This window comes from Peromyscus maniculatus, chromosome 20 (genome assembly GCF_049852395.1).
Source record: "Peromyscus maniculatus bairdii isolate BWxNUB_F1_BW_parent chromosome 20, HU_Pman_BW_mat_3.1, whole genome shotgun sequence".
In the NCBI taxonomy this organism is placed as follows: Eukaryota; Metazoa; Chordata; class Mammalia; order Rodentia; family Cricetidae; genus Peromyscus; species Peromyscus maniculatus.
In genome coordinates this window covers 33,829,691-33,844,699 of record NC_134871.1, presented here as the reverse complement: position 1 = coordinate 33,844,699, position 15,009 = coordinate 33,829,691, and the positions used below count along the sequence as shown (strand labels likewise).

The window sequence follows — 15,009 nt, the reverse complement described above, 5'->3', positions numbered from 1 at the left end:
CATCGGTGGCTGAAGACAGTGTGTGTGCTCTTGTGTCTCTGCAGCTCCAGGTAGAGAGGCTTGCCCCTGCCAGCTCCCCTCACCTCTTTCTCTGTTTCTCTCTCAACTCATTCGCCCTCCATGTGCTTGTGACACCCACCCCTTATCTTCTAGAACTTTCCTATCGTCTTCCTGTTTTCCCACCAAGACTTCGCTTCCCCTGGTTCTCAGGTGGACCAGGTTCAAATTATTTCAATAGAGCTTTAGAGTTTAATCTTCACAAAGTCCTGAAGGCTGGATGGCCTCAGGTTGAAAGATGGCTTCGTAGTCAAGGATACAGATGAGGAACAATTACCCCACCCCCATCCTATTCTATTGCCAGAGGCCCTGACGGTATAGGTTTGGGGCTCAGGTTGCCCACATTCCCTGCTTAGAGGCAATGTTACCTTGGGCAAAGTCCTTCCCCTCTCTTTGGACCTTCTTCATCTGTAACATGGGTATGGCCAGTAATGCTGGCCATCTGGAACTGGCGTTGGGATCAACACAGGTTGACACCTCATTGTGCTGCACACTGTCGGTGCTCAGTCAATGTCTATCACTTCACCTCTCTGAGGCTCTCCCTGTCCTCACCTGATGCCGTCATTCTGTCCCCCGTCCCCACCCCATCCCTACTCAGTTCTGCTTGGGAAGCAGCCCTGGGCTGGCAGGCTATTCCTAGAAGAGCTCTGGAGTTGGCATGTGCTGCGAAGTCCAAGAGTGCTATTTTAATCCAATTGTTGACCGGCTGTTGTATGGGCTTCCACTGAATGGGAGATGATTCCATCCGAGCTTGTCGGCAAGACTACATGGGCGAGTCATCCAGTTTACATTCTGTCCCATTGATTTTTTTTTTTCTCTCTCCCACTTGTTGAAGGCTTACTAGCTGCCATCTGCTCCATGAACATCGTTCATAAATATATAAATAATCGAAGTCGACGAGGTCTGGTGGAAGGAGTGTGCCTGAGAGCAATTTTTATAATATTTCAGATCATCTGAAACTGTTAGAGGAATTGCAGGACTTATTTTTAAAAAAATGAAATTGTGCTCAGAAAGGCTCCCTTTCGTGACAGGAGGGAAGTGCGGTTTTTGGAAGGCAGATGAAGGACCTGTGAGGGGTCAGTGGACAGCTCCTGTGTGTCAGCCTGTTGGTGGGGCGAGAGGGTGAGGATTTGAGGGACAAGGACCAGTGCCAGCTATCAAAGCTGGGGTACCTGTGAGACTCAGAGGGTAGTGAAGTAACCCGTGCCTTGATGCCTTCTGGGTATATACATTTCAGGTCCCATTTTGTCTTCCACAGAAGGTTCTTGAAGGTTGTTCCTAAAACCGATCTCTTTAAAATAAAAAAAAAAATCACATATTAATTACACACAATAATGGGTTTCATTATGAAATCTCTCTCTCTCTCTCTCTCTCTCTCTCTCTCTCTCTCTCTCTCTCTCTCTCTCTGTATGTGTGTGTGTGTGTCGTCCTTTCATATCCTTTATTTGTTTTGGTGACTTGGTGCATTTAACTAGGGTTGTGTACTGGAGAACAGGCATTTTCCAGGAAAGAAAATGCTTCTCCCTCTCCCAACAATCTTTAACTGCTAACCGCCTATAGTTTCGACCTGTTCAGGGAGAGGTAGGGCTTGTGTGAGCTTCTCCCCTTTCATGGCAGGCTGTTGACGGCCCAGTCGTGTGCGGGTCATCACAGCTGTTGTGAGTGTGTGATGTGATGCAGTGGCCACATCATGCCCAGATGTCAGTGTTCCACAGCACTCCACCCCGTCCAGGTGCTCTTACGTTCCTTCTCTTCCATGATGTTCCCTAGGCCAGACTCTTAATTAATACTGGGCCGGAGTGAGTCCTTGTCAGGTCCACAGTTTGAGAGGCATGAGGTGGTCCTTTGAGAGGCGTGCTTCCCAAGCTTGAGTGTGTGCCGAGTCACTTGGGCCTTACCCCACAGCCTGAGTCAGGTCTGGGTGGCCTGAGAGTCTATATTTGCCACAGGTTATGATGCCTCTGGTCTGTGAGCCACACATTCAGTAAGGTATACTTGGCCTTACTGTCTTGCTTCTCCCCTCACTGACCTGGACCAGGAAGACAGGCCACAGGGATGCAAATCTGATATATGCCCCGGTCGGTTCCCCAGGCAGCTAGCGGCAGAGGCAGGTGTATTGAAAATACATTGTGAAATGATGGGGGTCCAGAATAGTCCTGAGTCCAGTCACGGAGTGGATGCGGATGATGGAGAAGATGATAAGGCCCTCCGTTACCTGCCAGCAAGTGTCTCCTCAACTCAGGTGAACCCAGAAGGTCTGGAGATGTTACAGGGGGTGGAGAGAGTGTGAGCAGACTGCTCTTCCCACGGGGTCTGATTGTGGCTGAGCCTGAGTAGGACCTTCATGCCTAGAGTCCCAGGCCTTAAGCACACTGCCCCTCTCCTTTAACCTGCCAAGGCAATGGGGACCCAGAGGCAAAAGACATGCTCAAGGGCAGAATCAGGACTGGGACTCAAGGCCTTCTGGTTACAAAGCCCAGCTTCTCCCCTGGCCCACTGCCAAGGATGACTGACTGCTGGCACATCTTTAGAGACAGTGGGGTCCTGGGCCCCTAGATGTACTCCTGCCCCTGATGTTCCTCGAGCAGCAGGCTTTCTGAGGGACACACAGAGAGCCAGATTCTTATGGACCAGAGATGGGCTGCGAATTTGATGTTCTTAGTCTGTTGAGGTGGCGTCACCCAACACTGGATGCTCTGCCCAGGAGGTCGGCATCTTTGAAAGGAGCCAGTGGTGGGATGAGAAATGGGCCCATGGAGCAGGAGTGCCTCGGTTCATACTGATTGACTGAATTTGCTTGCAAGTTGTATGCTGGCATCTCAGTGCCCATTTCCCAGGCTGTTGTAGCTCTTTTTTTTTTTTTTTTTGGTTTTTTCGAGACAGGGTTTTTCTGTAGTTTTGGTGCCTGTCCTGGATCTCACTCTGTAGACCAAGGCTGGCCTGGAACTCACAGAGATCCGCATGGCTCTGCCGCCCAGGGGCTGGGATTAAAGGCGTGCGCCACCACTGCCCGGCTTGTTGTAGTTCTTTGAAAATGTTTCCATGACTTTAGCTTGGAGTCGGGCATCCAGGTGCTGCTCTGTCACATGAGTCTCTGGTTGGTACGGCACCCCCAGGGGTAGGACTCAGAGATGGGGAAGCATTGGAAGAGCTGAGGAAGGTCTGTCCTGCTAGTGCCTTCCCCAGACCCAGCCTTGTTCAAAACCAGAGTGAAGTAGGACACAGAAGACAGCGTGGAAGTGAAACTTGGGGCGTCCCATTCCCCAGTGTCTACTCCGCTCCCCTGAACCCAGATCTTCTCTACTGTTCTGTCACCTTGGGCACCAAAGACCAGCTTGGAACACACGCCAATCTTACAGGCTTGTGGGGAGACACAACAAATGGTCATCCTGTGTGTTCTGAAATAGGTTTTATAGTCATATCCCCCCCCACCCCGCCCCCCGGAACACGTGTCCCTAGCTCGCCAGTTCTTAGTTGGTGATGGAGGCATGGGATCTCTCCCGCCATTCAGCAAAGTAATAAAGCAAGGGGCTGCTGTGCAGCAGGCCTGTGATGCAGCCCCATGGGGAGCGGACGGTGTCTGGCTGTCACTCACACAAATCCCTATGGGGCCTGAGCAGTGTGGAGCTGGAGGGAGTTGGGGTTTGTTTCTTCTGGCTGACCCAAGCCCAGCCTCTCTCCAGCCCAGTTTTCTTCAGGCTCCAGTCACCAGCAAGGCAGGGCAGGAGCTTGGCTCAAAGGGAAGGAAGAGTGAGGAGCCAGTCCAGGCGGTTAAGCTCCTGGCAAAAGCTCTCTCTCATACCTATGTGTGTTCTGCCTTTTGAGTTTTGGGTAGCCTGTCTCCCAGGCACTTGGCGCGGTAGGTCGCATTTACCATCACGTTGTAGTCAAGAAAATTGAGGCTCATAGGAAGCAGAGTGGGAATTCGAACATTCCACCTCACCTTGAGTGCCCACTTCTCTCGTGCGTCTTTCCAGGGACCTGTGAACCTAATTCAGAAAGTATGGAGTGGCTGCATCTGGAGCAAGGGCTTTCCAGCTAGACTCTTGGGGCGGGGGAGCGGGTTCTCCCCAACATCCTGGGGGGATTACTGACCTGAGAGCTCCCCTTAGGATGGCATATGACTGTGGGTGACTCACCAGCCAGCCCTGGGTTCCTTATGGCTGGGCTAGTTTCTGTATAGAAATTTTTGGTAACGTTGGTGGGAAACTGACCATAATAAGAAGACTTCTCAAGTCTCTCTCTCTCTCTGTGTGTGTGTGTGTGTGTGTACACATCTATGTGTATGAACTACAGGACAACCACAGATATCTTTTTTTTTTTTGAGATAGTCTTTTACTGGCGAAGGGCTAACCAATTTGGCTAGGTTGGCCGGCCTGTGAGCCACAGGGAGCTGCCTGTCTCTGCCTCCCTACCATTGTTAGACTACCACACCCTTTTTCTAAATGTGGGTTCTGGGGACCGAACTCAGGTTCTTTACCCACTAAGCAGCCATCTTCCAAGCCCCTGAGAGTCCTCTTGGTGCTCTGTGGATTTGGTGGGGTTTGTATTTGTAGGGTGTCACGTGGTCGGCACCTCTCCGCCTGTGACAAGCACCCCTTGGGAGATGAGATGGGCAGGGAAGGAGAAGGCTGGAGTGTGTGCGTGCGTGCGTGAGTGCGTGCGTGAGTGCGTGCATGCGTGCGTGTGTGTATTTGAGCTGAAGAGCGTGGGGTTTGTACACTGGTCTTCGCTGACTTGAGGTCAGAAGGCGGGTCTGGGATTCAAACATGCCCCTTTATGTGCTTGTTCCCCACCTCTTCAACATGAGGACTTGCCAGAATTGTCTGTGTGTGTGTGTGTGTGTGTGTGTGTGTGTGTGTGTGTGTGTTCTGCAGCATTTTGTCCCTTTGCGTGTGCCTGAGGTGTGTCAAACCTGCCTAGGGAGCGGCCAGAATACTTAAATATATATATATATATATATATATATATATATTAATTTACTCATTTTGGGGGATGTATGTATGTGTGTGTGTGTGCGCGCGCGCGCGATGTATGTGTTTGTCTGGATGTATGTACATGTGAATGCCCCCCCCCCCAGTGTGTGTGTGTGTGTGTGTGTGCAGCAATGGTCAACATCGGGTGTTTTCTTTCCTCTATTTTTTTTTTTCCACTTTGTGTTTTGAGACAGAGTTTCTCGATGGACCTGGAGCTCACCAAGTGGCTACACTGGCTGGCCGGTGAGCTCCAGTTACCTGCCCGTCTCTGCTCATCCAGTGCTGGGGTTACAGACACACCACTGGGCCTGGTGTTTGCTAGGGTGCTGGGGGTCCAGATTCAGGTCCTCCTGCTTATGTGGCAGGCCGTTTTCTGTCTGAGCCGTCTTCCCCCATCCAGTTCAATTTTTTGTTTTTATTTTTAAGATAGCCTCATCTGTTCCCACGGTAACTTCAATCCATGTAGCTGAAGATGACTTTCAACTCCTGATCTTCCTGTCTCTGCCTCCCAGCTGTTTGGGATTATAGGCATGTGCCGCCATGCTTACTTTATGGGGGTGATCGGGATTAAAACCCAGGGCTGCTGTGCAGTGGCAGTACACGCCTTTAATCCCAGCACTCGGGAGGCAGAGCCAGGCGGATCTCTGTGAGTTTGAGGCCACCCTGGTTTACAGAGTGAGATTCAGGACAGGCACCAAAACAACACGGAGAAACCCTGTCTTGGGAAAAAAAAAAATCTTACCACCCAGGCTTTGTGTATGCTAGGCAAGCACTCTACCAACTGAGTCACACTCTCAAACCCAGAATCCCCACTTAAAAGAAAAAAATGTGTTTTTCTTTTTTGAGACAGGGTCTCACTGTGTAACCCTGTCTGGCTTGGAACTGGCTGTGTAGAATAGACCAGCCTCAAGTTCAAAGAGATTCATTTGCCTCTGCTTCCTGAGCGCGTGAATTAAAAGCATAGGCTGAGACCCCAGGCCTCGAATCTCTATTTTTAAAGAGCACTCTCAAGAGATACTGAAGCCTGGTCCTTGATGCCCTGTTAGAAGTATGATAATTTGGACTAATCCATTACCCTTTACAAATGTCTCAGGTTCTGCATGGCTGGCGACTGGGCACTTGGCGTGAGACAGGAAAAACCCTGAAGGTCACCAGGTTGTGTCCCCAGCACTTCTCAGGCCATGGCCCGTAGAGGAAATGGGATGAGTAAGTTTTGAGCCATGGGCCAGACAGTAAAAGAGGAAGCACCTCCACTTGGGAGGGGACTGACCCTGGGGCCCCACTGCACCGGTGTTGAGGTCAGGGTCCTGGCACAGTGTAACCTCATCCCTCTGAGTGGGGGGACTAATTCTCTGACTCCCCTCCAAAGTGGTACCTAGTTAGACATGCCACCATGGCCCGGAGAGGTGATGTGAGTTTTCCAGTGTCATACAGGAGCTTGAAAATCATGAGTGACTTACCAGGCAGCGGGGGGCAAAGCTTTGCAAAGTCATGCAGCCAGTGCGTGGCTACAGGGAGAACTAGTTCTCTTGACTGGACTGTCCTGGGGAGGAGGGGTTATGAAGTTACGGGTTCTTGTATGTGCCCGTCAGCCTGGAGTATTGGTTTCCTGTTGTTGTTTGAGACAGGCTGGTTTTCTAGTCGTCTCTGACCGGCAGCCCTTGCTTAAGACCCGGAATACCAAGGAAGAGGGGAACTGACTGACCACTGACAAGTGGAAGTCAGCCCGGCAGGCGAAACTTCACTGACCCAGCCCGACCCCGAAGGGCTGTGCCGCACACACTGGGCTGAGTCCGGGATGCTGTGTGGTCAGGTTGACACTCAAAGGTACGGCACCCGGGACCCAGGAACTGGTTCAGTGAGGAAGAAAGGGTGCTGCTGAGTTTGAATCCCGTGTGAGAAACGGGGTGTGGCCAGGTGCACATCCGTAACTCTAGCACTGTGGGGGAATAGGAGGGATCACTGGGGTTTGCTGGCAACTAGCCTAAGGTTCAGCGAGAGAGCCTGATTTAGGAGGAAAAGGGTAGAGAGGGATACAGCAGGAAATCTGGTGTCCTCCCCTGTGCACATAGACACACAGAGACAGCCATACAGAGATGTACACAGAGACGCAGACGGGCATCCACATAGCCACACGTAAACGCACATAGATACAGTAACACACACCATACACATGCACACGCAGCAGCACCACCATCACCACCGAGTGTGAAGGAAGAAGCAAATACAGAGGAGCGCGATGAGCAGCGCAAGGGTGCATGTCTACGTTATTTACAGTATCAGTTGTATTTGTTCATATTTATTTCTTTATTTTGAGTTGCTGGGCATGGAACCCAAGGCCGCAGGAGTGGCATTTGTGTAAGTACCCTATTACTGTCCAGCAGTCACAATCCAAATTTATTATTTCTTTTCTGGTGTTGGGGCCAAGTTCCCTACCACTGAGCTAAATCAACAACCCCTGTTTTTCTGTAGCAGGGTCCCATGTAGCCCAGGCTGGCCCCTAACTCACCGTGTCGTAAGGATGACCTTAAGCTGGTGATCCCCCTGCCTACGTCCTCTGAGTGCTGGAATGTCAGGCTCAGTTTCGTGGGTGGTGGGATTCAGGGCTTTGGGTGTAATAGGCCTATAGTCTTATCTGCTGAGCCACAGCACGCCCCCCAACCCCTAAGGTTTTTTTTGTTTTATGTTTTTTTGAGACAGGGTTTCTCTGTGCAGCTTTGGAGCCTATTCCTGGAACTTACTCTGTAGCCCAGGCTGGCCTCGAACTCACAGAGATCTGCCTGGCTCTGCCTCCCGAGTGCTGGGATTAAAGGCGTGCACCACCACTGCCCGACAAGTTTTTTTTTTTTTTTTTTTTTTTTTTTTTTTTTTTAATGAATAGAAAGAATGAAAAAAATTAGTCTTTGTGAGTGCAGTGGAATCTGGCTTAGGTGAGCCAGGTTTGTCTACTGTGACAGTGGGAACATACTCAGTGTGCCTGGGAGTTCTGCTGAGACCAGGGCAGGTTGTGCAGGTTAGGAGGGCCTGTCTTCTCTCACCCCAGGGTCTCTGCTCAAGTGTGATGGCCCTTCAGGAAGGTTTTAGTGGTTCTGGCTGTCTGTGCAGGACACTCGGGGACGAGAGGAGTGACCTTTTGGGACTGGACAGGGCCTGACTGTGTTTTTTAATGAAAGAGAGTCTCTTGATCACAGAGTGAGTTCGTGTTATTCTTACCCCTTCTTAGAGTTGATCTGAAAGTACTGGGAGTGGGGACGCTTGTGACTGGTCCCCGAGGTCCCCCCTCCAGTAAAACTGTGCTTTGCTCCTGCAGGCTTCTCAGAGTTACAGTAGGGAATGTGGAAAGTGGGAAGAGCACCATCGGATGCTCCCTGCTTGCCTTCTGACCTCCCTTCAGGAGGACAGAGGAATACTGTAGGTGTGACTTCCAATGTCCCCAGCCGTCTCTTCCTTCATAGTGGGAAATGTAGCTAGAAAACATCTCTCTCCTAGTGTGAGTTCATCTTTGGCTTAAGACGTTGGACAATTTCAACAAGACAAGGAGTCTGGTCTCTTGTATCCCCTTTTCTTCTCTACATGCCTTTGAGGGAGGGTGACTGATTCCATCTTCTAGGGTTTTCTTCAGTGTCTTGTGGAGCTCCCAGGTGGGAAGGGGGAGCTGTGGGGCACCTGAGATCAAGGGAGAGCTGGGGAGTATCTGGGATCAAGGAAGAGCTTGGGGAGCACCTGGGATCAAGGGTGAGCTGGGGAGCACCTGGGATCAAGGAAGAGCTTGGGGAGCACCTAGGATCAAGGGTGAGCTGGGGAGCACCTGGGATCAAGGGTGAGCTGGGGAGCATCTGTGATCAAGGGAGAGCTGTGGAGCACCTGAGATCAAGAGAGAGCTGGGGAGCATCTGTGATCAAGGGAGAGCTGGGGAGTTTCTGGGATGGAGGGAGAGCTGGGGAGCACCTGAGAGAAAGGGAGAGCTGGGGAGCACCTGAGATCAAGGGAGAGCTGGGGAGCACCTTGGATCAAGGGAGAGCTGGAGAGCACCTGGAATGAAGGGAGAGCTGTGGAGCACCTGTAATAAAGGGAGAGCTGGGGAGCACCTGAGATAAAGGGAAAGCTGGGGAGCACCCAGGATCAGGTGAGAGCTGGGGAGTATCTGGGATCAAGGGAGAGCTTGGGGAGCATCTGTGATGAAGGGAGAGCTGGGGAGCATTTGGGATCAAGAGACAGCTGGGGAGCATCTGGGATCAAGGGAGAGCTGGGGAGCATCTGAATCACCCAAGTTGATTGGTAGAGAAAGCTCCAGTACTGTGAGAAGTGTCACCACAGGAAGGCTCTGCCCCCCTGTGCTGGTGGCTGGCTGTGTCCTGGAGTGACTCTTCTGTAAACTTGTGGAGATTGATGTCAGGAGTTGAGCATCTTTACAACTTTTGGTCATGCCAACTCACTTTTGGGAATCTATCCTAAGGACACAGTAGAAAACATGGGAAGAATGTTGTCCAGAGATCTTCTGCTTAGCCGTTACTGCTACAGATGACCCAGTGGCTAACAGGGCCAGGCCCCTAAGTCCCTTGTGGCCACAGGGTTGAGATGGGCACGGGGCCACTGGAAGTCAGGGCCCCTGAGGTGAGAGGAACTGGAAAAACAGTCAGCATGTAGCAGAAAAAGGCCTGAGGAAAATATACAAAAATGGCTTCAGGAGGTGTGGTCGGTGCTGGGAATCCAAATGAGGCTGGTTTTTGCATATTTTCTGTCACGTGATTACATCCTGTTCTCCTTTTCCCTTCCCCTTTCTGTTCTCTGTCTCCTTCCCTACTTTTTTTTCCTATGGATCCCAGCACTTTACCATCTCCGGGGTGTCTTAGTCAGGGTTTCTATTGCTGTAGAGAGACACCATGACCACAGCAACCCTTACAAAGAAAGCATTTAATTGGGTGAATTAAACAGTTTCAGAGGTTCAGTCCACTATCATCCTGTTGGGGAGCATGGAGACGTTCAGGCAGATGTCATGCTGGAGCTGAGAGCCCTACATCTTGCAGGCAAAAGAAGTCAACCAAGACACTGGGCGGTATCCTGAGCATAGGAAACCCAAAGCCCGCCCCCACAGTGACACACTTCCTCTGACAAGGCCACACCCACTCCAACAAAGCCCCACCTCCTAATAGTGCCACTCCCTATGAGATGAGGGGGGACAGTTACATTCAAACTACCACACAGGGTAAAGGAAGAAAACCAAATTTAGGTCACTTAATAACCGAGACACAGCCAGCCAATCAATAAAGAATTACTGCATTTATTTATTTATTTTTGTTTAAGCGTGTGTATGTGTGCGCATGTGTGTGCGTGTGTATCAGCATTCGTGAGCCACAGCACACATGTAGAGATGCCCGAGGACAACTCAAAGGAATTGGTTCTCTCCTTCCACCACGTGTGTGTCCTGGGGATTGAACTCAGGTTGTCAGGCTTGGTGGCCAGCACCTATACTCTCTGGTTTAGCAGCCAGTTAACTAATAAAGCTTAGGTCCCCTTGAGTTAACACAGCAGCGGGTCTAGTGACAGTGTGAGCAGACAGCTGATCTGCTTTGAGCACTTGTCACCCTGGGCCAGCCTTCCTACGTCTACGCGGAAGTCATCAACATTTCCATTTCAGGAGAGAGGCCAAGAGATTGCTAGAATCATTGTGCTTCTTCCCAGCGAGCAGCTAGCTGGGTAGATCGAGGGAATCTAGCGGTACCCAGTTCAGTAACGGCCTGAAGATCCTGTAGAGACTGTTTTTTTGATGAGAATGCGTGACAGCGACGCCTGACAGCAGCAGAGGGATTTCCGCCTGGGCGTTGTCTGGAAGTGCCCAAGGCGAAAAGGAAGTTGGTTGGATGGCCGGCTGGATTGGCCAGCCTCGGGCCTTCAGGTGTCTCTCTAGCACCAGGGCTCTGTGCTCTGGGATGCACAGGGATGTGGAAACGTGCCTTTCTGAGCAGCCCAGAAGGAAGCAGACAGCCGAAGGTGCCGCCACCACAGGAGGCCATGCTGTGCTGACTATGGAATTGCAAATTCTGAGACACGCCGTGGTATTTAAAATGCCATCTTCTCCCTGGAGTTCTGTGTCTGTCATACAGCCCACTTGCCGTCTTTGCCTGTGTCTTAGAGGAAATCTGATGTAAAAATGCCACAGCCATTTTTTTTGTTTGTTTTTAGGGCACGGCATTTTTTAAAGGAAGGGTACACAGCAACCAAGGCTCTAGGCGCATCATTTATGTCTGATGAGTAAGTGTACAAATTGCATTCTACCTTGAGTGGACAATTCAAATCGATGTCCTTTAAAATATTTATGTCACCCACCCTTGAGATCTTCCTTCCCTCCTTCTCTGTCTTCCTCCTTTCCTTCTTTTCTCCCTCCTTATATTCATTTTGAGACTCACTATGTATTCCAGGTTGGCCTGGAATTCATTTACCATGTAACCAACCTTGAACTCTTCATCCTTCTGTCTGGGCCTCCTCAGTGCTGGGATTACAGCGTGGGGTACCACACATGGTTTGTTGATTCTGTTTTTTCCCCTGTAGTACAGATAGGGCCTTGCACATGATAGGTAAGTGCTCTACCACTGAGTTACATCTCTGCCAATAGGTTTATTGCTTTTACATGTATGTAAGTTTTTGTGGTAGGGCACCAGTGTTAGCACCTTGAGTAGGTATTTAGCTATCAGGTGTCCAGAAAAATCTGTTTTGCCCTTGGGTGATTAGTGTTGTCAACTTGACTGCACTTGAAAGTCACCTAGTAAACTTGCCTCTGGGCATGTCCTTGAAGCCATTCCCAGAGAATGTGGATGGCACTATCCCGTGAGCTGAGGCCCTGGACTGTAAGTAAACAGAAAAGGACAAGACCTGAGTGTTCAGCTGGTATCTCCAGCTCACCCCTGCTTGATCCAAACATTCTTCCCTCTCCAAACCCCATCCTCTCAGGAAAACTGCCAAGTGGCACTCCTCCTCTGAGACTGCCAGCTCCCCAAGTCCCCACCCAAAGCTTATAATTGAGCACAAACCCAGTGTGTGGAGGACATGTTCTGGCCCCGTGCCTGCAGGGTATTTAAGCTCCGTCCTTTAGAGTGGCCATGTGATTTCTCTCCGGTCCCCTTCCCCCCCCCCCACCTCATCTCTGGGGGCTGGAGAGTCACCCAGAAGTGCTTTGCTCAAATATACCTGGCCTTTTCCTTTTAATTTGTCTTGATCTGGCACCAGCATTCACTTCTGTTCTTCCTGACTGTGGACATGTGACCAACTACCTCCTGCTCCCACCCACCATGCTTGTACTGAACCATCAAACTGTGAGCCAGAATAAGTCCCTCCTTCCTTAAGTCCATCAAACTGTGAGCCAGAATAAGCCCCTCCTTCCTTAAGTCCATCAAACTGTGAGCCTGAATAAGCCCCTCCTTCCTTAAGTCGGTTTTACCGGGTGTTTTGTCACATCCAGAAGATGTGTCGTTGTAGTTATACTCAACGCTTGCTGATCTCTCCTCCTGGCCCTGTGTGCCCTGCTGTCAGCACCTTGGAGAGGACATGAGATGTCCCTGGGTTCCCTGGCTGTATTGAGATGAACGAGGAAATGCTCACCCTCCCAGGACTCTCCGAGCTGAGTCATGCATGCTCCTCATTCTTCTAGGAAGGAGATGAAAGGTGGAAGGAAAACTCGGATGACAGAGCATACTGCGGGCAATGAGCAGCTCACTGCATGCATCCCTACCCAAACCTACTGGAGAATTCCATGAGCTCAGCAAACCCCTGCCGGCTTCCCATCTGCTTTGAAGCCGTTGCATGCATGGCTTGGTCCTCTGGAGCAGGGGCCTGTGGAGCGGAGGCAGCACCAAGCTGGGCTTAATCATTGGGTCTCTCCATCTCGAAGGTTGCTGGGCACACCTGAGCCTCAGCTCTATGATGTGCTGCACGCTCTATCATCTGCTGGCTTGTTGGTTCTGAATGTTGTGTCTTGAAGGGGATGGAGTGGAGTGTTCCGCACGGGAGGCCCTTGACCACCGGCCCCCTCCCACATCCAGCCATACCCAAGGATGATGCTGCCTCGCCCACCCACCCACAGGGTGTGGCTGCTGTGGCTATTACTGTCCATGCCTCCCAGTGTCCTCACTACCACACAGGTCTCACCCATGGGACAAAGTCCTCTGTAGCGTGAATAATTGAGAGCTCGCTCTAGGAACAGGCGTCTATGAATAGATGTGCCTGAAGAATGCAGTGTGCCAGGTTTGAGCTGAGCTGAATGTTGTCGACACTGAATTTACAATGAGCTTCCTGGCCTGTGTTCGCAGCGGTGACCAAGCACTAAGTCCCGAAGCTTAAAACCAGAAAGAAGGAAGCAAAAGAGTCCAAAAGTGGCTTAAATTAGGCATCCCAGAGCACCTCACATCCAGTTTGTGCTTATGGTTTGGCCCCACTCTAGTAAACACGGCCGAGCTCAGGACTACAGGCCGAGTTCACGGGAGGCCACGCTTCAGGAGTACTCGGGGAAGCTTTTCAGAAAATGGAAACTCGGAGAGGTTGAAAGGTTTGTTGGAAGCTGCATGGCTGGTCTGTGCCAGAGTGGGGACCTGATTTCCTTAGCCCTGGCTCTTGTCAAGGTCCACACATGTGAACTGCAGGTGGGTGAAGACTTTGAAGGTTAAAGTCAAAGCCATAGTTGAGTGGGAAGGGCATTTAAGGAGGAAGGGGCGTTCTTCTATTGACTCTGAAGTTCAGTGGAATTCCTTGTCCTCAAAATTAGCCTGTTCTCATGGTGGCTGTCTGCCCTCCCCCCTCCCCTCTGTTCCTTGCCTGTTTGAGCATTTTCTCCTCTGTGTGACACTGAGTTTCCTCCGAAGATCCTAGAAGCCATATGGAGCAGCTGTATTGTTCAGTGAGCTTCAAGGCGAGGCGAGGCAGGGTGGGGCGGAAGTAGACATATGTCCTTGCTGAATGGGGACTTTTCTGCCCCCCACTGCCTGGTCCTGGCTCCTGCATCCCCCCAACCCCCGTAGAAATGGTCTGACATAGAGAAGAACCTCTGCTACATGCTGTGAGTACTGAAACTCAGTAAATGCCTGGTCCTTGGGGTGGGCTCTGAGTGATGTTGCCCTTGGGACCTGGAACTTGTCAGGCTCCTAGGACAGCATGAGACATTGAGAAGGAAGTAGATCTTGTGGTGGAAGCCCCCATGGTTTTTCTTGTCCCTTTCCTGACTTAGCTCTTAGGAGTGCTGTATGCCCTGGGGGTAAACCCACATCATGCATGGGTGGGGTAAGCCTGTGCTATGGGGGTGAGCCTGTACTCCATGTCCTCTGTTTTTCTATGTTCAGAAGCAAGTATGAAGTGTGAACTATGCCCAAGCTTGAATTAGGGGCAAGGGTACAGTTATTAATCACAGGAGACAGGTGTTGTCCTCAGATGGTCCCAGACTCCAGGCAGATTGTTGTGGACACATGTAAAGTGTTAAAATGGTGAGTAATTTAAAACATAAAGCATTGTACTTTTTAGTCTTTGGGTCATTGTCATCCTCCTCCTTGCATCTTAAATATTCCAGATTGGCTCTACACAATTCACTGTGTAGCTAAGGGCAACAAACTTCTGACTCTGTGGGAGGACATACCTGCTGTAATGCTTAGTGGAGACTATAAACTTGACAGGTTCTGGCATCACCGAGGAAACACATCTTTAGGCCAGTGGTTCTCAACCTTCCTAATACTGTGACCCTTTAATACAGTTCCTCAGGTTGTGGTGACCCCTCCAACCATAAAATCATTTCATAACTAATTTTCCTACTGCTATGATTTGCAATATAAACATTTGATATGCAGGACATCTGATATGTGATCCCTGTGAAAAGGTCACCTGACCTCCAAAGGGGGTCGTGACCCATAGGTTGAGAACCACTGCTTGATAGGCACACCTGAGAGATTATCTTGGTTAGGTTCATTGAAGTGGGAAGACCTCCCCCGGAAAGTAGGCA

General features: G+C 50.6%; 1 protein-coding gene across 6 annotated transcripts in view; it reads left to right on the top strand.

The window, feature by feature from the left end:
* The window catches only part of Cyrib (CYFIP related Rac1 interactor B), a 138,979-nt gene that overhangs the window by 3,305 nt on the left and 120,665 nt on the right, over positions 1 to 15,009 (top strand). Inside the window, exon 1 of one of the 6 annotated variants that reach the window (XM_076555961.1) lies at positions 11,217 to 11,285. The exons of the other annotated variants lie outside the window; for them this stretch is intronic. The gene's annotated coding sequence lies outside the window, so the exon portion shown is untranslated. Of the gene's footprint in view, positions 1 to 11,216; positions 11,286 to 15,009 lie in introns of those variants that run through there. 6 annotated transcript variants of the gene reach the window in all.